The 21,511-nt window shown below is 26.2% G+C and overlaps 2 long non-coding RNA genes across 4 annotated transcripts; both read left to right on the top strand.

The window, feature by feature from the left end:
- The first annotated feature begins 2,225 nt into the window (after positions 1-2,225).
- On the top strand, positions 2,226-12,586 carry LOC103308414. Of its 3 annotated transcripts, none has more exons than XR_003839514.1 (7): positions 2,226-2,783; positions 4,651-4,689; positions 5,044-5,052; positions 6,778-6,789; positions 8,635-8,646; positions 9,114-9,122; positions 10,402-12,586. It is a non-coding gene; the product is annotated as an uncharacterized LOC103308414 (long non-coding RNA). The 3 variants fall into 3 exon arrangements; XR_003839513.1 differs by having other exon boundaries at positions 8,580-8,646; positions 10,763-12,586; XR_003839512.1 differs by having other exon boundaries at positions 8,580-8,646.
- Positions 12,587-13,487: 901 nt separating this feature from the next.
- Positions 13,488-16,828, top strand: LOC115034233. The gene is made up of 3 exons (XR_003839584.1): positions 13,488-15,014; positions 16,328-16,336; positions 16,805-16,828. It is a non-coding gene; the product is annotated as an uncharacterized LOC115034233 (long non-coding RNA).
- The last annotated feature ends 4,683 nt before the right edge of the window (positions 16,829-21,511 follow it).

The raw sequence follows: 21,511 nt of genomic DNA, 5'->3' as shown, positions 1-21,511 counted from the left end.
TTTTTTTTGTATTCTTGACTTAAACCAACTGTTTGAATTTTCCTCCACCAGCTTTGACCTAAATGAAACCTGCATCCTTTCATTTGAACTGATGGCCACACGATTAACAAAGATGAGTGGATTGCTTTTTCAAAATCAGCAAATATTATTTTAGGTGAAAAATTGATAATATTTTTTAGAAACTCAGATTTGAGATGTGAAAATGCTTTTATATAAGTATCTATATTTTTATTAGGAAGTAAAAAAAATACTAGTGGTATATAATTATTATTTATCAAGCCATGGACTGTAAAAAAATATGTAAACAGTTTTGGGCAACTTTTAAAAGTTCCATCCACAAATATTGTATCAACTTCACTTAAAAAATTTAAATTAGTAATTGTTGAAAAAATGATTATATTATTTTCGTTGTCATTCACTAATAAAAAATTTTCATCTCTGTTAGTCTGAATATTTTCATTCAATAAAATATTGTGTAAATCAGGTAATTTATCTGGAAGTTTTGGAATTGTCGATGACCGAGTGTGGTGTATATTATTACGAATCAAGGTTAAATCATAAGTTGTCAATGTTGGAATGTCTTTTGATAAAGCTCCTTGAATAAGTTTTGATGGTTTACCATAAAGTTCTTCTACAGCCTTTCGCTTTAAATTATTACTTAACTGTTGTCTATTAAATACTTCAAAAGAATCTTTAATATGATTATGATCATTTGCACGTTCGATAATCTAATTTTCATTATTTAATTTAATGTATGACTTACACGTCTTTTTACAGCAGCTCCAACGTTGAACATAATTTTTTAATGTTTTATGATACCGAAATTTGTATCCATCAATATTAAATAATGTTTTATTTTTTTCGCTTAAAATCACCGAAGTCATTTTATAGTGTTATTAGAGTTTAAGTTTTATTTAACAGAGAATGAAGGTTACACAGACGTTTACACCAACAACACGATCGATATCGAACTAAAATTATTAAAGGCTTTACAGTACGTTTATCGTTCATGCAATCGTTTATACAAAACCGGACGCAATTCATGCAGTAGACTAGAGATAATCGTATGAACGGTTTAGGAATGCATTAAGGACACAAACACACACGTTCATTTATATATATAGGTATATAAATTTGACATTTTATACCAAAAAACAATAGAAAGCTTTCACAATTTAGTTTATTTTTACAGATTTAGCAACTGCATACAAAAATTATTATGAAATTAGTATGTATATAATTACTGTGTATTATTTTTTTCCAACACAATAGGGACTGATAAATGTTTATATAGGTACCTGTGCTGCACAGATACTTTTTTTTTTAGAAAAAATTTGCACTTAAAATAAAATCGAATATTGTTTTGGTAAATTGTACGATTTTTATGTAGAAAAAATTAAACATTAAAAATATATATATTATACAATATGTGGGATAGTGTATGTCCCACCATGCAGCACAAATAGTTGTAACAAAAAACAATAAATTTGACGCTACACCCGCATACGTTTTCTCCGTCTTACAAATGTACGACATGGCAAAAACTGTATTTCGCGGGAGAACTTTTCTAGCACCGTATTTGTTATAGAGCTACCAAATTTCCACAACACGTAGAGAAGAAATTTATCTGTGCAACAGCGTGCTCTTTTTTTTAATAGCACTATTCAATAATATTGAAACTAATTTTATCTCAGTACAGTAGAAATGTAGAATGTTATAATATACCTATATAACATTTATAACGTTATTACTTAGCGTAAACGTAATTGACATTTATCTAATACTTTATCTGCAAAATTAAATTGATGGACTTTTAACAATTGGTATTTGATAATGTGGATGTCATACGAAAAAAATGAGTTTTTGTTTCAAATTAATGGTTATGAAATTTCATATAAAGCCTGTTATAATTCTGTTATTCTAAAATATATCTCATTATAAGGAAATAATATTAACCATAAGCCCAAGTTATAATATAATGTGTAAAATGCAAACTAAAATCACGATTTCCCAAAGTTTTATTTTCAAAAGCGCAAAATCGTTTAAAGCACAAAATGACAAGACTGGGCCTTAAAATTAAGTTAAAACGTTAAGTTAATTTTAATAAATTTAATTAACTACTTTTTTTTTGTCAAAGTCAACTATAAACTTAACGAGTTAACGAAAATGATATGAGTAACTTTTAAATTAACTTAACTTAATTATTTTAAAAATAACTTAACTTAACGAGTTAAAAAAATCGTTAACTTGCCCAGCCTTGCAAAATGATTTGTAATATTATATTATATTACAATAATAATATTCAATAATATTTTGTTTTCGGAATGGCGACGTTGTATTTAAATTCATTCGGAATCGTGTATGTACTTTTGAAATTTGCGGAATTGTATATTATGTATTTCAATGGTTATTAAAATCAACACGATTCTGCAAATTTTCGGAATCGTGTTATAGCTACAGTAACGCTCTCCGTGTCACACAAAATTATAGAATGACCCCCAGCCATAAGACTTATACATGTCAAAAAGGAGAAGATGGTTAAGTATTTCAAAAAAATTAAAATGTTGATGTAGATATATTGTGTATTTATAAACTATTTTAGCCATTGAGAAAGTATCTCTGATAAGTAAGATTCAGTGACCCATGAATGAATCTTTAGAGATTATATAACTATTAAATTATTACATTTTTTATGGTACCTTCTAAAAATGTGTATTATATTATTTTGTTTGAATAATTTTAAAATATAATAGATATTCTGATTGAATATGCTAAATTTCAAAGTAAGTTAATTGTAATTAACAAAAAATTAATTTTATAAAATTCTTTATTTAATTATATAAGACAAAGAAATAATTATAATTTATAAGTATTGACTTTTATGATCTTAAATGTAAACTTATGATATTTTAATTTTACATACTCAAAAACTTGGGCATAACACAAACAAATAATTATTTATTTATTTCTTATTGGAAATATATTATTTAGTATTAATTTTACAAGTAACTCTCTGACACAATGCATGTATAGTAAAATGTATGCTGTATTGCGCTTCTAGAACGCTCTTGTCCATACAATGCTCATTCGTGAATTGTTTTTATTATTTTATCGGTATTTTGAAATTCTGTTACTACCCAGGGGAGTTTTTCTCACACTAAATATTTAATTCATACATCAAAGTGTGTGTAAGTTTTTAATATGATACTTAATAGATACTTGGTACGATCACAAGTTATATCATCTCTTGAGCTCTATAACAGTTATAGGTACTTATTTTGTGAATCCTCGCACCTAAACAACCTTCTCACTGACCATACGAAATACCTGACGTGCTACAGTATCAACATAATAATTAATAATGGTTTGTAAATTTCCACTCATCAAACGGCCATAGTATTTCATACCCAACTATTTTATTTGAGTACTTACAATAATAGAGAAAATAATTCTTCTGGATGGTAATTAAAAAATATTCAAATACAACATTTAGGTAACTCTGTCATTCTAATGCATTTTTGTAGATGGACTTGGTTTCTAGATTAACACTCTATAACTGCATTAGCTAAGGGACAGTTATGACTTATGTTACAAAAGTGACATTGAATAATTATGTTTAGTATTGATCTACAATAATATTAGTATTAACTATTATTATAGTGCAGCTAATAGAAAAAATAATTTAGGGGCTCATATACTTAATACTAAGAAAAATCTTTGAAATTATTGCTATGAAATAGAATCATTTAAATGTTTTACAATTAATTATATCAATTTCAATTGCATACCTACCGAAATATTATAATATTATTCAACATTTTTTGCAAAATATTAATTAATAAATATAATGTAATCTATATTAATCAATCATCTTTATGTTTAAATAATCTAAGTATAATCTCTTTTTTTTGTTAATGATGGTTTATAAATTAATTTGTTTTTTTTTTAAATGATAAATTAAGAATTTATTCATTAATTATTATCAATTAACAAATTACAAGTTTTTGAATTATCCATAGAAGACAATTCTAACACCTATAGGCTATGATAAGCTATTGTAAATTTATTAAAAAAAATAATTCTAAACAATGTACAGTTGATTGCTATTAATCTGTACTTTTTAATCGAAACTATTGACTATATACTATACAATTATGCAAATAATATTATAAATTATGATCTTAACCTGACCGGAAAACTTATTGTTTATTAATATGGGTTCCGGTTCTTGATCGGTTCTAAGCATTGCAAAATATGTGTTTCAACCAATATTCTGGATCTTAAATTTTCTACAGGAACTGGTTCTTTCAGTTCCAGTTCTAGTCCCTGTGTTTAGCTGTATAATAGTTATAAATATACTTATTTCATAAACTTATTCCTCGCTCTCAAACAACCATATTGCATACAAAATTAATAACGTGCTACAGTGTCAACCTAAAAACACAATGTATAACGATTTGTTAATGTCCGTTCATCAAACAGCCATTATATTTCATCCCAAGCTAATTTATATGAGTACAATAATAGTAAAAATAATACTTCCGTATGGTAGTTAAAATTATTCAAATACAACATTTACGTTACAAAAATAAATATAAATAATGATGCTTAGTATTAATCTATAAGAATACTATTGTTATTAAATTTCAGATAATAAACATGCTAACATAAAAAACGTGGAATTTGAAGGTATTTATTCAAAAACGTTCGTGTGTTGTTGCCCCCTTTCCATATCTGTGCTCTGAATGCAAGCCTGTGATGTATACCACATAAATAAATGCAGTACTCTATAAATGTGTTGCTTCACCAATGAAAGAGCAATCGTAAACGTCCAAAGACTCAAATACTTAATATTAATAAAATTCGTTGAAATTATAGCTACGGAATCATTTAAATGTTTTACAATTCATTATATTAATTTAAATTGCATACCTGCTGAAATATTTAAAATATTGTTCATCATTTGATGCAAAAAATTAAGTTACTAAATATAATGTATCTGCCTATATATTATTGTAATAAATCAGTTATTTTTATTTTTAGCTAACCTAGGTACGTATTTTCATCGTTTTTTTTTTTTTTTTTATTAATAATAAGGTATAGTAAATTTATAAAACAAATTCAATTCTAAAATAATACAGTTGATTGCTGTTAATTTATACTTTCTGATCTTGACTACTTACTGTACATGTGCATAAATAATATTATATCTTATGTTTTCTTGTAATTAATGCTCTATTGTTTTGTTGACATAAGTTAACTTTCTGAGTTATACATTACGAGCAAGTAATTTCTAAACCATTACAGAATCGTCACAGATTTATTGATTTAAATGATCGTATTTTTAGTTTATTGAATGTGAATTTTTATGTTTTCCTGTTAACTATAAATATAATATGTGTTTAAACATAAAAAATAATCAATTTTTAATTAATATTATACCTACACGATACCAAATCTTAATATGTTTACCAATAACTAAAATTTTAAAATTACAATCTTACTGATGAGCTATGCGTAATATGAGCGTGTAGTGTGTGACGGTGCACAGCTCGTACCTGCGTCTAAATAACAATATTTAATAATGTGATTTTCAGTTTTCACACACGCACATACAATAATACCAAAAAGTTTAAAATAGTAATAAAATGGCAATTATAATGTAAATAAAAATTATATTTACTGTACTTAATTACAATTGATTTGTTTTAGGCAAATATTAGTGGAACCTACAATATAATTAAAATTAAAATAAATATATTTATAACCAATATATTCTTAGAAATATAGATCATATCCGCTCAGAATCATTTTCCATCGTAAACAATCATTAAACATTGAATTCAAATTTAACACATCTGTTACAGTGATATAGGCACAGCATAGGTATAGGTGCCTACCTCCCTAAATGACTAACACTAGACGTAGGGCTGTTCGATTAATTTTTTTACCACTCGATTATTAATTTCACATTTTATCGATTATTTCGATTAATCGAAAATTAATAATCAAACCAAAAATCGATTTTATAACGACTGATTAATCGATCACCGATTTTTTTAATGACTGAATAAACGATTAATCGATTTTTTTTAATGACTGATTAACCGATTAATCGATTTTTTTTAATGAAGATTAGTGTGTTGGCATAAAGTAAACACAGACCCACTCAAAATGGAATAGAGTAAAAAATTCCCTAAGTGTTAAAAATAGAAGTTCATTCGAACCGTCAAAATAACGATTAATCATCTTGTTTATTCGAAAAATTCGATTATTTGATCGATCGGAAATTCGATTATTTGATTAATCGGAAATTCGATTAATTGATTAATCGAATTTAGATTATTTGGCGATTAATCGAATTTTATGAAAACTGTAAAATAATCGATAAAATAATAATCGTCGTAATAATCGATTAATCGAAATAATCGAACAGCCCTAACTAGACGTATATTACACAACAGAGCTAATTCATCACATTTTATAATTAACATTATACCTAATATAGTATAACTATGTAAGTCACGAAAATGAATGTTTATGGTACCTACCTTATAAAAGGTGCCTATATAAAATACCTTTAAGCACGCGAAGACGTGAAATATGATTGCACATGGTAACATGTTTTTACAGTAGGTAGTAAGTATTGTAGGTAAACAAAATTAAAAAAAAAACAGAAAAAAACATAATAATATGTACGAAAAAAACGCTGATACAATATGATAGATCTCCTAGTAACGAACCCATTTATTGAAAAATTTAAATTTGTTTTTATAGATAAAAAAAATTGTAAGTATTTATGAGTTTAATAATTTGTCTTATTGAAGTAATTAGGTAAAAAAATTGGATTTGAAGGGTATGAGAAATTGAAACTCTTTACTTCGTTATACCTAGTTATAAGTTACAAGCAAAGTTATCGTTGATTCATTTCATTATTACACGAAAACTGAAAAAAAGTTTCGTACAAAAATTCGGAACTAAGTGTATTTGTATAAGTGTTTTATATAAGTGGAATAGCTAAGAAATAGTTTAGTATGCTTTTTAAAATCTAGATAATATTTTATTAAATTAAATTATGTTTATGTTCACAAAACTAGAATTCTCCATATTGAGTGATAAGTTACATAATGAGAACCATTTTGTTAAAAAGTAATAATTATTATTCTAATTTGTAAATTGATCATGTAATAGTTGTAGTTAATAGATCCCATTCCCAATAAAATCATAATCATATAATATTTTTGTGCCTTGTGGTTGTATATTGATAATTATTAGCATGTTGACAACTAAATATCATTTCTAACGTTTTATTGATTATGTGTATTAATAATTATGGTAGGGAGACATAATTCCAAATGTGTTTTTCACATTTTTTTTGTTCCCAAAAGTTATTTTTCATAATACCAAATCTATCAATATAAGATCTTATCAAATATAAGAAATTATTTATTGTTAATTTTATAATGTATAAGTAGGTAGGTATAATAAAAAAGTAGATAAAATTATAAAATTATAAATTATTATACAAATTACTAACAAATTGTTAATTTTAAAATGTATAAGTATAGTAAAAAATAGTATAAATAAACAGTGGACAACATTAATTTTCTATTTTTTTCTGAAAAAAAATCGACCAATTCACTACTTTTTATTGGTATTTCTCTGTGAATACTTAGATGAGCCAATCCATTTAGACGATTTTCCCCATGGAATTATTCAAGTATGATTTCAAACGTTTTAACGTGGAAAAGTTCCGTTCTAAGCTGGCAACTGTGACGGGCAATACGTAGCACCAATTTTTAAATATTGTTACACTATAGGAAACATAAACTCATCACAACAATGTATGGCATCTATAAAAGTTCAAGGGAGTTTATCTTCTGCACCGGCTATCCATCTTTGTTTCCACAATAGAACTTCTTTGTTTACAATATTGTCACATGAGCTTATTACGACTTACGCAGAATGTTATATTATATCAAAAAGTAAATACATAGGTGGATAAATAATTAACAAGGTGAAATTGTTAGATAATACAAAATAATTAATTTAGACAGTCATACCGAATGCTGGAATAACTAAATATACATACATATATAAGCGCATTCGCTTTGAATAGCAAAAGTATTGTCGAAGTGCATACTGGCGTGGTCGTTATACCTCGAATCTTGTGTGAAAGACAGGCTTTTCTGTAATAACACTGACGATGAGTCGATTCTCTATGGTCCTTATATAATATGATTTTGGAGTGATCCCTTATTCTCATGTGGGTCGATTAATATGTGATATCAAAGTATTGAAATATTTTATTATTTTGTGCGATGCGACAAATTTACTGTCGTTTTGACCGAATGTCTAGAGACCGTAGAGATGTAGAATGTGTTGCATGTGTCGCTGTGTGTGTATAAGGAATACGTATAGATATATGCCTAAAGCGTATGTATACCGGGTCACCCCACACTCCATACAGACCGCCGGTATTAGTTATTCCGTGTTTTTATTTAAGTATGGAAATATAATATATTACAAACTTAAATGTGAATAATTTATTTTTCATATTATATTTTATTATTTTTAAGGCAAATTAGTATAAAACTAACCATGCACAAAAATCTATTTCTATTTTTTATTTAGCAACAACACGGAGTAAGTAATTTTTGTGTTTTTAATTGTTTTTGCGAATTTGCGTTATGAAGTATAACATTATGTGATACCTTGCTCTTAGTATATTATAAAAATTACTGATATTTTCATAATATTTGTCATCCAAAAACAAAAACAATATATTTTTTTAATGAAAACTATCATATCAATTGTACGTTTGAAGTTATTTTTTACTGTCTATTTAATTTCCAATTTCGACACTAAAATCATGGCCTCTTCTTTTGTATTTAATTCAAATATGTTTTTTTCAAACCACATAATTCAAATAATTTATAGCGACGAATAATGCAGATTTTACGTTACATTTACGTTACTGACTTACAATTTATTTTTGGATGCAACATTTTTTTTTTTTTTTTAAAGCTATTAATCATTAATCATTAAAATATAAGTGTTGAATTAATTTGTATGTAGTTGTTAATAATATATTTTATTATAATTTTATATAGTTTATTTACGTACGTATAATATTATTTTATTTAACTAAATTGTGTGAGATTTCTAGATAATAATAAGGGGTATATTATTAATTAGTCCATACATTAGCTTGATTGTTAGCCTGTAGATTAGTTTTATTATTTTTTAAACTATACCTACCCTAAGGCATTTTTACTAAGACGATCAATGATCTTTAACAATACATTTCAAAGGTGTTCACAAATATTAATGAATAAATATTTTGGTAAATACATGCAAAAAAATGTTTGGGTTATCACTATTAGTGCAGAGGTCCCGGTCTTAATCTAATTATTTATACTAAGTCATAAAATGTTTTTCGGCGTTTGAGACGCCTTATATATTGTGAGTTATCAAGTAGTTGAATTGCTACTAAATCAGTATGTTTATCTAGCCTTATCTCGTGTTTGCGGGAAAAATTGGTAATCTTGTCCTGAACGGAGGTTATCGTCAAATCTCGGGGGATTGTGTATTTTCTGTCGTACTGGTATTCTAGGACAATAGTACGTTGAGCAATCTTTTGGCAGCGTTGAATAATGCAAATATTGGAATTACTGGCACAACCCCACAGTCATGTGTGAGAGGCCGCCCCAGGTCATCGAGACCCACGTCACCCCTAAGTTGCTGTTCGTCCCAAGACACCAGTGCATCTATATACATATATGTATAGATACCAAAACCCTAAGTCTAATCTTAAGCCCCCTATTTTGTAGTGAGCTCTGTGGTCATTGCACGATCACAGAGGCACTTCTCCCGCATTTTCCTTTTCCCATGTGTCACCTCCCGTCATGGTCACATTGGTCGTTGTGCGCATTAGGTTTCCTACCCGCACAATTTCTTATGCATATTATTTTATAGTGTCAGCTTAATTCACCAGGTGCCTTCAAAGTATTATTGTTCTCCGACATATTCGAATGGCCCTTCGGGGTACCGTTGTCCAGTTCCACCTGGAAGCTGTAAAATACAACATTTAGCTTTTGTTTTTTTTTCACTTATAACATTCTTCTGTTCTATGCTCTTCACTGAATTTTATGCGCACAGAATTTTTGTAGCAGTAATTTTGTGTATAACCGAATGAATGACAGTTTTTACAATGAGGCACATCTTTTATTTTATTGGAAGTTCTATTTTAATTTTATGATAAAATAGACTATCTAACTTGTGAATATAACTTTCAATTGATATCTATGATATTCAATTTTGTTATTTTTAAGAGCTTTTAATGTTCATCTAAACTGGGATTCATCCTTTGTGGAGATTTTGATGTCACTTTAATGAAAGTTTTCAGTTGATGTTCATTACCGGAGACTTCTTCAAGAGATAAAATAGTAACTAATATCTGTATATCGTTAACAGAACACACTGTAATTGGTGGTGGTTTGTATATTTTTGGTATTGTTTTGATGAAATTATTGTTATCTGTTTCTTTGATACGTTTTTTGGGTGGGCTTACACTAGCTTCTGAGCTCTGACCCGTTATTTTATGTGCATTTGTAATGTTTAAGTTTAATTTATATTGACTCATACATTTTCATTAGCGATAGAGAAAACTTAAGGGGTCCATCTTATTGAACACCACTTTAAATTTCATATTGTATTTTATTGTTGTAATAATAACTGGTATAATATTTTTTTTTCGCAGACTATAAGATCAAGGGTATGTATAATTTGTATATTTTATGTGTTTTATCATTTTTTTACTTTCCCTTCTCTTGGAATTTCCATATGACCAATGGGAACATACTTCCAAATTCATTTTTGTATTCCACAAATATATGGAAATATAGTGTACAAAGTAATGCGAGTTCTATCCAAATCAAAAGAACAAAATATAATACCACGAAAAATATATGTTATGTTAAGTTCACGATTTAATAATGGCATATAAATATCAAGATTTGTGTATCATAATATATATTATAATTTATGACATGTAATATTATGAGCATATTTTACTGTAAATGATTATCATCAGACACGTTACATAACATTTACTTAATTTTTTAAATTTCTGTCAGCCAAGATTTACCTTAACAGGTAACGTCACAGCAGATTATCAGAAACGCCTTTACCTATCTAGGAGTTAAAATAACTATAATTCATAAACTGAAATTTATGGTAAAATATCAAGAAAAAGTACTAGCATTAAATGCAGATACCGAGAAAACAATTTAGTCAAAATACCCAGTAAGCTATTGATGTCTATAATACCACTTATATTGTCTGTATATATTATTACATTTTTAACTCTTTATTATTGTATGAATTAATGTAATTATAATAGGCGGTACTATTAATATATTGTTATCAATGGACAATGGCAATGACATTATATTGTTATTGCATAAGTTTTTAATAGTTAACTAGGTAGAACAGAAATATTATGTGATATTGCTACTACTTACTAGCTGACGTGGAAATGCGTTGCTATTGATAGATTTTTGAAATTATGAGAGTTGTATAATATCAGTTAGGCAATCTACCGGCGGTAGATCACGGACTCTGCGTGGTGCAAGTGCATAATTTAACTCTAAAGTATCAAAAAATACAAACAATTTGTCCACCGAAACCGTAGTTCAAAATCGATACATTCTGTACTAAAATAAATAGGATTAGCGCATTAATAATAATAATAATTTTTATTAAAATCAATGGGTCAATATGAATGTGATCATTCACAATACACCAATACAAACAATTATAAACAAAAAATAATAATTTTAATAATATTCTCAAAATCCCTGTTTGAGAACTGCCCAAGGTTGGACCTCTTATTTACCATTTTTCGTGAAAAATGTTCTTCCCCAAAGTATATTCTATCTCTGCACCAAATTTCATTTTCGTTTAAGTAAAGGACACAGATTAGTCGAGTACACAAATGTTTGTCTTTTATAATAAAATATCTGATCCCACGCACTTCGTTTCCCGACAACCAATAATTATTATTATTATAGCTTGAAAACCCATGGTAACCATTCATAAACAAAATTGTCCATCGGAAATCTCAAAATCCCCGTTTGAGCTCCACCCGGGGTTGGTCCTATCATTTTTGAAAATAGCTTATCTTCAATCTAATATATCTATGTACCAAATGATCCCGTTCACTTCGTTGCCTGCAACCAATAATTATTATTAAAATAGCTTCAAAACCCCATAGGTTAACCATGACAACTCAGGCAGATAAACATTCATTTCTCTCCCAGAGTTGGTTGCCATGGTAATGTGGACACACAAATAGACACACAGATACATTCATTTTAGACTCTGAGCAGAACAATGTTGTTTAATTTTTTTTTTCTTTTGTCCCGTGTACAAAATTTCTACCATAAGCAGTTCTTCAATTTGAACATGTATTGTACCATATCTTTTTGAAAATTGGATCAAGATGATATTTTAGAGAGGTCATTTTTCGATTTTCTCAATAGTTATTTAATGCCACCGGAAAAACCACCGAAAAATTACGAAAAAACGCTAAAAAATGGTATTTAAATGTCTAACTCTTTGTTTATCACTATAGCAACGAATACAAAAAATAATATTATAATATTAATTTAACTTATATGCTATACTTAGCCGAACCCGTGCACTTCGTTGCCCGTAAAAAATAGCAATTCTTAAAAAAAAATGATTGTTCAACTTTTTTTGGGTGTAACTTGCTGCAGTAAGTGCAACTCAGCCATCCTGGTAGGCGATGTTCAATAATTTGATTTGATACAAGCTTTTACCTGATATGCCCGAATAACACATTTTAAATAAATACTAATTTCTTCTCTAAACTGTAACCAATGACAACTATTAATAAATAAAAATTAAATTTTCAATTTCCATCGTAAACCTCAATATCCCTGTTTGAGCACCTCTTTAAAATGCGAACTTCAGCAAATCCTTTCTTACTGCACGGTGAAAATATGACAAGAACCTCTATTCCAAATTTCAAGTTCGTACGTCGCATAGTTTTTGAGTTACAGCGATCAGTGACTAAGTGGTAGGTATTTGGATTTTATATGTATAGATAAATAATAACAATATAAATAATCCAGACTAACAAACCGTCTCCGCTCAGAATCGTTCTTCTTATACAAATATACAATGAAATTATATCATTGAATTCAATTTTAATACAATCCATACACATTTACCCACTTGTAACCTACTGATGTACAGCAGAGCGACATCCACTTACCTGCTTTTTATATAATAAATAAATTATATGATGATTATTTACTTTTGATAATTCAATTTAAAATAACTCAATAATAACAATATTATGTAAATGTTTGACAATACTTGTTTCTTCCTGGGACTTCGATTTACTAATATTTAGGTACGTAAATAATAAGGTTTTTAATTAATATTTTATAATTTATTTTACAGATATCATCAGTATGATTTTTTTTTTTTTAATTTTTTATTCAATATTGATCTTTAAAATTAATTTTTTTGTTTGAAAGTATCTTGGTAAATTTACCCAAAGAATATTTTTCTCTTTTTTAATGTTTTTTAATCAATTGAAAATCATTGAAAATATAATTTACAATTCTGTATTGATATATAAATTAGACGTTTTAAAAGCTATACACTATGGGAAAATGTGACTTTTACCGAATGTGTTTAGTAATTAGGTCTGTGTGTAGCTATGATTATATTATCCTAATTCGGTTATTACTTGCGATTCCAATAACGTTTTCGGTGTGGTTCGATAGGTGAGAATACATTTTCCTTACATATTCTAATCTAATTAAAATTCCTTTTTTAAACTCCTGTGTTTCTGAAACATATTTTGATTTTTCATAATTTTTGTTCGCCTTTGAGCAGCATATAGGGCCTAAAAAAATAAATTATTTTATTTTATATTATATTGCATTAAATTTTATTTTTCTGAGTTATAGAGTTATTGTAATAGTCGTAAAAGTTAATTAGTAAATATGATACCATAAATAAACTATGAAATAAATAAATATATTAAGTTCAAATTTAGATATTTTCATATTTATACAAAAAAACTATTCGAATTTAAAGTTGGTCCCCCCCAACAGAGAATTTTATAAATTTGTTGAGAACTTTTCAAACAAATCACTAAATTCTCCACATTATTCATAATTTATTATAAAGAAATGTATAATTAAACTTATAAATTACTATTGGGTATTTTATTTATAGATAAAGTTTGTAAGTAGTTTTTGATTTATTTTATGCTTTATTATATTATAATTATTTAACACGTGTATATGGCTTAAGATTCCAAAGTTTATGTTATATTAAATATAAGTAGGTAGTTACATTCAATTCTCAGGATTCGGAAAAAATAAAAATAGTTTGCTATTTATTATTAAATTTCAAAACTGTGTTCAGTGTAAACTGTTTAATGTGGAACCTGAATAATACTGAAAACTATCCATTCAGGAATTTTTTTGGGTCCCAGCATGTTCCTAAAGTTTTATGTAAGAGTTATTGAGTTAAACCTAAATAAAATGGATCATTCCATTATTTGTATATATGGTATCGTATCAATGTATATTGTGTCAGAGATACAAACTATTCCCGTAGCTGTGAAAATTAAACACAACTGTTTAAATGGTGATATTAATCGTTTTTTTTTTTCATGTTATAACGTTATTATTTAGTGACAAATGACAATCTATAAGAGTAGTTAAATAAATTAACTTACTAGTCATATAAACTAAATAAATATATAATAAATCAATAGACTAACTTATTACACAATAGTCGTGTACTGCATAAGACGGAATTTTCAGTAGATCTCATGGAATTCCGCATTACACAGTTTTCACGGTGTGCAATGTTTAGTTGAATCCATGTTCTTATTGTAAAACAATATTATAAATATTTTATAATTAATAACTAGAGTTTGTATTTTATTCCAGCTGAGGATGGTACGTAATTACTTTTATTTTGTAATATATGATTGTCTTATGATCTTGAGTTTCATCAAGTCTTCCAATTCCTTACTATATTTTTCGGTTTTACTTAATTATTATAATATTATTATATTTGAATTTCGCTATAAATTATTAACCTACCGAACTGATGTTTGTAAAACGTGCAGTGCATAAGATATAATTAAAACTAAGTTTGCGGTTATAAATCGTTTCAATACATCAGTACCTAGTGGATTTTATTATTTGCGGCCCGGGGCTTAGAACCGAAATAAAAAATACCAATATTTTAACTGGAACTTTTTGATAATATTAAAATTGGAATCTTACCAAAACCATTTTTTGTTTTTCTAAACCAATGCATATAAGTTTCAAGTACCTACGCATAATATTTTGAAATTATAATACAAAAACTAAAATCGTTCTTCCTTGCTTAAATATCTAATTGTGTCCAAACTCAAAAAAATAAGTTCATATATTTTTAAGATTTTTTAGTTAAAGTATGAATACTTACGTCGAACCTTGTTTTAAAATTTGAATTTTCAGCTATAAAAATTCAATATTTTATACATTTATTTATAGATAAAATAATTTGTACATTTTCAATATGATAAATGTCGTCAACATTTGAACTTTAAAAAATAATAATAATAACTTTATTGCAATAATAACTTATCTTGACATATTTTAACAAAATATTAAATATAAATTTATAAATAGCAATATTTAAATTAAGTATTTTAGTCCCTAAGAAGTATTTGGATATTGATACTCTAGTAGTCTTGCTCTTAATAATATGCAGCTTATAAGTCATAATGGTCATCAATGACTCATCATTGTTTACCTTAAAATTTATTGTAATTGGCTATGAAATATAATAATAATAACGACTGCTGTAACTTATGAATAATATAAATACAAAAATATCATATTTTTTCGATATTTTTATTCTTGGATATCACAGCTGAAAAAAAAATATTCAAAATCGCCTCGATCATTTCCTAGTAAACTTGTTGATCAATCATAATTCATTTTCAAAATTTAAATCTGTCGAACCAAATTGTTCCAGTAATGTCTAGTTTATTGGTCTAAAAGTCACTTTCTTTTTCATCTGCCGCAGCTCCCTTAAATTAAAAATCATATCAATACATAACTTCTTGAAAACGATTGACTGTCATTAGTAAATCATTGTTGAATTCTTGTTTACGATATATTTTATAGGACAATAATTAAGCCATTCTTATAATTCTTAGATTGGGAATATATATAATATTATTAATTAAATATTATGTTTGTTATTTTATTTCTAGAAATACCACGTAAGTAATTATCAACTATTTTTAATTTGATTAATTTTGTAATTAAATTTATGTGATTTGTGTTTCATAAATTACATGATCATTGTCAGTCTCAATTTTTGACTATTGTAGCAATAAATCCGTTAATTTCACAAGCCGTCACCCACTATTGGTTATGACTATTGGCTATTAATTGCATGGTCCAGTACCTGTTCATACTTAGTATACGCCTTCTATATAATTTTGACTAATAATGCAAGGTTCTCAAAATATATAATCTATCAAGTTACAATTTAAAATAGATTTTTATAGTATCGATAATTCATCATATAAGTACTTAGATCGATTTTAAATTAGCCTATTTAACTGAACATTTTAAAAGCGTTCCTATATTTTTATTATAATTTTATTATGTGTCTCGAATATGCAGTAGGTCCATAATATCATATAAATTATTACAAATGATGATAATTATTTATTTTATTTTAGAATATATGGGATATTGTACGTATATATTTACTTTAATTTTGTATAAAACTATTGAGTTTCACTTTCCATCATACAAATTATTAAATACATAATATTATATTTTTAGAAATCTTTAGAGTATGATACTGAGATCGTTTAAAATTTATAAAAACTAATATTCACTTTATAATTAAATTAATCAAACTATTCTATTTTTTGATTCGTATAATAAACAATAATGTTTACTTTGTACAATTTCGAATTATAAAAAAAAAAAGTTGCCGTACCTACCAATATTTACATTTTATAACTTTAATATAATTGTCTATTGGATTGTAACAATAAGTTAATATTCAGTCCAATTAAATCCAATTAAACCTTGAAAAAACAGATATAATATACTTCATGGAACGAGTTAAATAAACATTGCAGAATAATAATAATAATTAAACCACAATATTAGAGGAACAGTTTCGTATAACTTCATATTTATTATGAAAAGATACTGTGTATGTGGTGAATGTGATTGTTATTAATTGCCATTGTTACAAAAACAAAATAATTGTTGTTATTTTAGACATGTATATTTTATATTTCGACAGAAGCACTCAAATAAATATTGTGTAAAATGTGCGTAGTTTATCTTTAATGAAACTTAAAATGTGGTAATATCACTTGCACTATTTAAGTTTTCATCACCCATCATGTTCAGAAAGAAAAAATCTATTTATTTAAAAAAAAAAATTTAAATATGCATAATATACCGGAGCTATAGTTTGCTTACTATTTAGAGTTGTATTTTTAATTATTTGAGTATTTGCTATTTTAACGCTTCACCTACACCAAACAGTTCACTAACATATAAGCTACATAATTATTTTTTTTTTTTGAAGTGGATATGATATTATATTTCAATGTATTGCTATTCCGACCGGCGTTGTACGTGATATTCGCAGCTGTATACTATCAGGTTGATTGCGGATCTCGTGTAGTTTGTCACCCATTATTGGTTATGACTATTAGCTAATAATAATTGGCTTATCCAGTACCTGTTCATACTTAGTATACGCCTTCTATATAATTTTGACTAATAATGCAAGGTTCTCAAAATATAAAATCTATCAAGTTAAAATTTAAAATAGATTTTTTTACTATCGATATTTCATCATATACTTGGATCGATTTTTAAATTTGTCTATTTAACTGAACATTTTAAAAGCGTTCCTATATTTTTATTATTATTTTATTATGTATCTCAAATATACAGTAGGTCCATAATATCATATAGATTATTACAAATGATGATAATTATTTATTTATTTTATTTTATTTTAGACACTGTAGGAAAAAGTACGTATATATTTACTTTAATTTTGTATACAAAAATTGAGTTTCACTTTCCACCATACAAATTATCAAATACATAATATTATTTTTTTAAAAATCATTAGAGTATGATACTGAAATCACATTAAATTTAATAAAAACTAATATTCACTTTAGAATTAAATAAATCAAACTATTCTGTTCTTCAATTTCAAATTAAAATAAAAAAGCAGTAGCTGTACCTACCTGTATATTTTACATTTTATAACTTTAATCTAATTATCTATTGGACTGGAACAGTAACTTAATATTCAGTCCAATTAAATCCAATTAAACCTTGAAAAACACGAGTATAATATACTTCATGGGACAAGCTAAGTTAAATAACCATTGTATAATAGTAATAATAATTAAACCAGAATATTAGAGGAACAATTTCCTATAACATGATATTTATTACACATGAAATGCGTCCCGAAATCCCTTTTCCACATGAATTGCGTCCCAAAGATATTTAACGACTACACGAATTGCGTCCCAACCATATTTAACAACTACCCGAATTGCGTCCCAACGTAAAAACATTATTTTCCTTCTCATTTCATACAGACTTAGGACTGTCGATAGCAAATTACGACTATCGGTAGGTTAAAAATATTGTTTTTTTTATCATTGTTATGCAATTAGATATAAGTAAAATAAAATGTGTAGGCTAATAATATAATAATAATAATATAATAGTTAAAAAAAATATATAAAAAAAGTTATAATTATCAAATTAAAAAATTGGTAAAAACTTGAATGATACCTTCTTAATATAATCAAAACGGGTTAATTGGCCACTTTCATATTTTGCCATATTTTGTCTTAGTGAATTAAAAAATGTTATAATTATGGCTCGGATTTATATGTATTTATATAACCAAAGTATGTATTTATACAATAAAAATATGTACATAAATATATGTTAAATAATTCAAAATATGTATTATCGAAAAAAAAAAATAATAATTAATAATATAATAAAATGCAGGGCTTGAAATCGATTTCAAAATCGATTTTAAATATCGATAAAAATCGTTAAAAATCTTTTAAAAAATCAAAAGTAATATCGAAATCGTTAATGATTGTTAATGATTTTCAAAATGTATTTAAAAATTGAAAAATGTCAAAATCGATATTTCATATCAAAATCGTAATCATTATCATAATAAAATCGATTTTAATAAAATTCAAAAAAATTTTAATTTTATATTCAAATAAGTATACAGCCTTGTTTGTTATAATATCATAAGATCTATTTAATATTTATATTTTATATTGTTCACAGGCACATGCATTGCCATATTGGGTATTGTTGACTATAATATATAATGCACATTGCATATTATTTATAATAGGGTATTAGTGTGTATAGTAATAACTAATAACAAATATCTGTAATCGTAGAAAATAATAATGTCTAATATTTTGTTTTCTTAGAAATTAGAATAGAATCTTTGGAATATACATATTAAAATACATATATAATATACGATAAGGAATCAGCGTTCGACGAGCGATTATTGTTTTTATTGCAAGTTTTATTTATATACTCACATTCGGCTTATTAAATAAAATGCTTGGAAAAATATTTTTTCCATTATTAGTTATTACACATGATTTATTTCGTATACCTATATATAGTTTGTATTATAGCGATAAGATATTAATATCTTAGTCCGTGGCCCGTCGCCCGTACGTCGTTCTTTTAAATATTAACCAATAATAAAATGTCCAAAAGTATGACAATTTATTGGCTTATTATGTTATCTGTTGGGTGGCTTTTTAGTATTTTGTGATTTAAAAAGTCTAAACAATAGCTAAAGTTAAGCCTTTTAGGCTTGGGAATTGTTATTTGAATAGCTGAGACAGAAATTTAGCTCATATGAACAAAATCTAAACTAAATTAGACATTGGTTGAAATGTAAAAGTATTAAAGAATAATATAATATAGTAATAATTCATAATTAGAAAATATTTCACTAATAATTTCAAAATAATAATAGGTATTTAAGTTTTGAATGGAAACTAAAATAAAAAAAATTAATTACATTTAAAATCGAAAAAAATAAAATTTTATATAAAATCGAAAAAAAATAAAAAAATATTTAAAATCTAAATCTTATTATAATTAAATCGATATTCTATATATAAAAAAATCATAATAACAAAAATCGATATTTTATTTTTAAATTGAAATCAGAAAAAACTAATATCGATAAGCAAAATTGAAATTGAAATCGAAAATATTTATTTCGATTTCAAGCCCTGATAAAATGTAATAAAAAATGTATATTTATCTAATTATATTGATTACAAACATGAATTAACATTAATTTTTAAATTTTCGAATACAAAATATCGCCGACATTGTCATAAAATCTTAATAATAATTAATAATAAAATAAAATGTAATAAAAAATGCATATTTATCTATAGTTATCTAATTATCTTGATTACAATTAATAATAACCTGCACTTTTAAATGTTCGAATTCAAAAGATCGTCGATATAATATATAGTCATGATAACCTTTCAATTATTCTCAATCTGAAAAAAGACATAAAACAGTATAATTGTATAAATATGTGAGAAAAAATTGAATAATTGTGAAATATGTAAAAACATGTAATTATGACAAAATATGTAAAAATATGTAAAATCAAATGGTTCCACGTCATTTGGTCCGGTAAATAATATCCGGTGACAATTGATTCGCGACATTTGATCCGGTGTACCCGTGATCATTTACCGCGTGAAATTTGACCTCCCCCGGTAAATATTCATTAGTGATATTTTACCCCCAGAATTTTTCGCCGGGAGGTAAATATTCTCTAGTGAAATTTTACCGGTGGGTAAATATTCTCTAGTGAAATATTACCGGGGGAGTAAAATTTCACGGGGGTAAATAATCCCGGTTACACCGGCGCTGTACGTGATATTCGCAGCTGTATACTATCAGGTTGATTGCGGATCTCGTGTGGTATGTCAACCATTATTGGTTATGAGTTATGACTATTATAATTGGCTTATCCAGTACCTGTTCATACTTAGTATACGCCTTCTATATAATTTTGACTAATAATGCAAGGTTCTCAAAATATAAAATCTATCAAGTTAAAATTTAAAATAGATTTTTTTACTATCGATATTTCATCATATACTTGGATCGATTTTTAAATTTGTCTATTTAACTGAACATTTTAAAAGCGTTCCTATATTTTTATTATTATTTTATTATGTATCTCAAATATACAGTAGGTCCATAATATCATATAGATTATTACAAATGATGATAATTATTTATTTATTTTATTTTATTTAGACACTGTAGGAAAAAGTACGTATATATTTACTTTA

This window comes from Acyrthosiphon pisum, chromosome A2 (genome assembly GCF_005508785.2).
Source record: "Acyrthosiphon pisum isolate AL4f chromosome A2, pea_aphid_22Mar2018_4r6ur, whole genome shotgun sequence".
In the NCBI taxonomy this organism is placed as follows: domain Eukaryota; kingdom Metazoa; phylum Arthropoda; class Insecta; order Hemiptera; family Aphididae; genus Acyrthosiphon; species Acyrthosiphon pisum.
The sequence above is the reverse complement of the archived record's forward strand: the minus strand, read 5'-3'. Positions and strand labels throughout refer to the sequence as shown.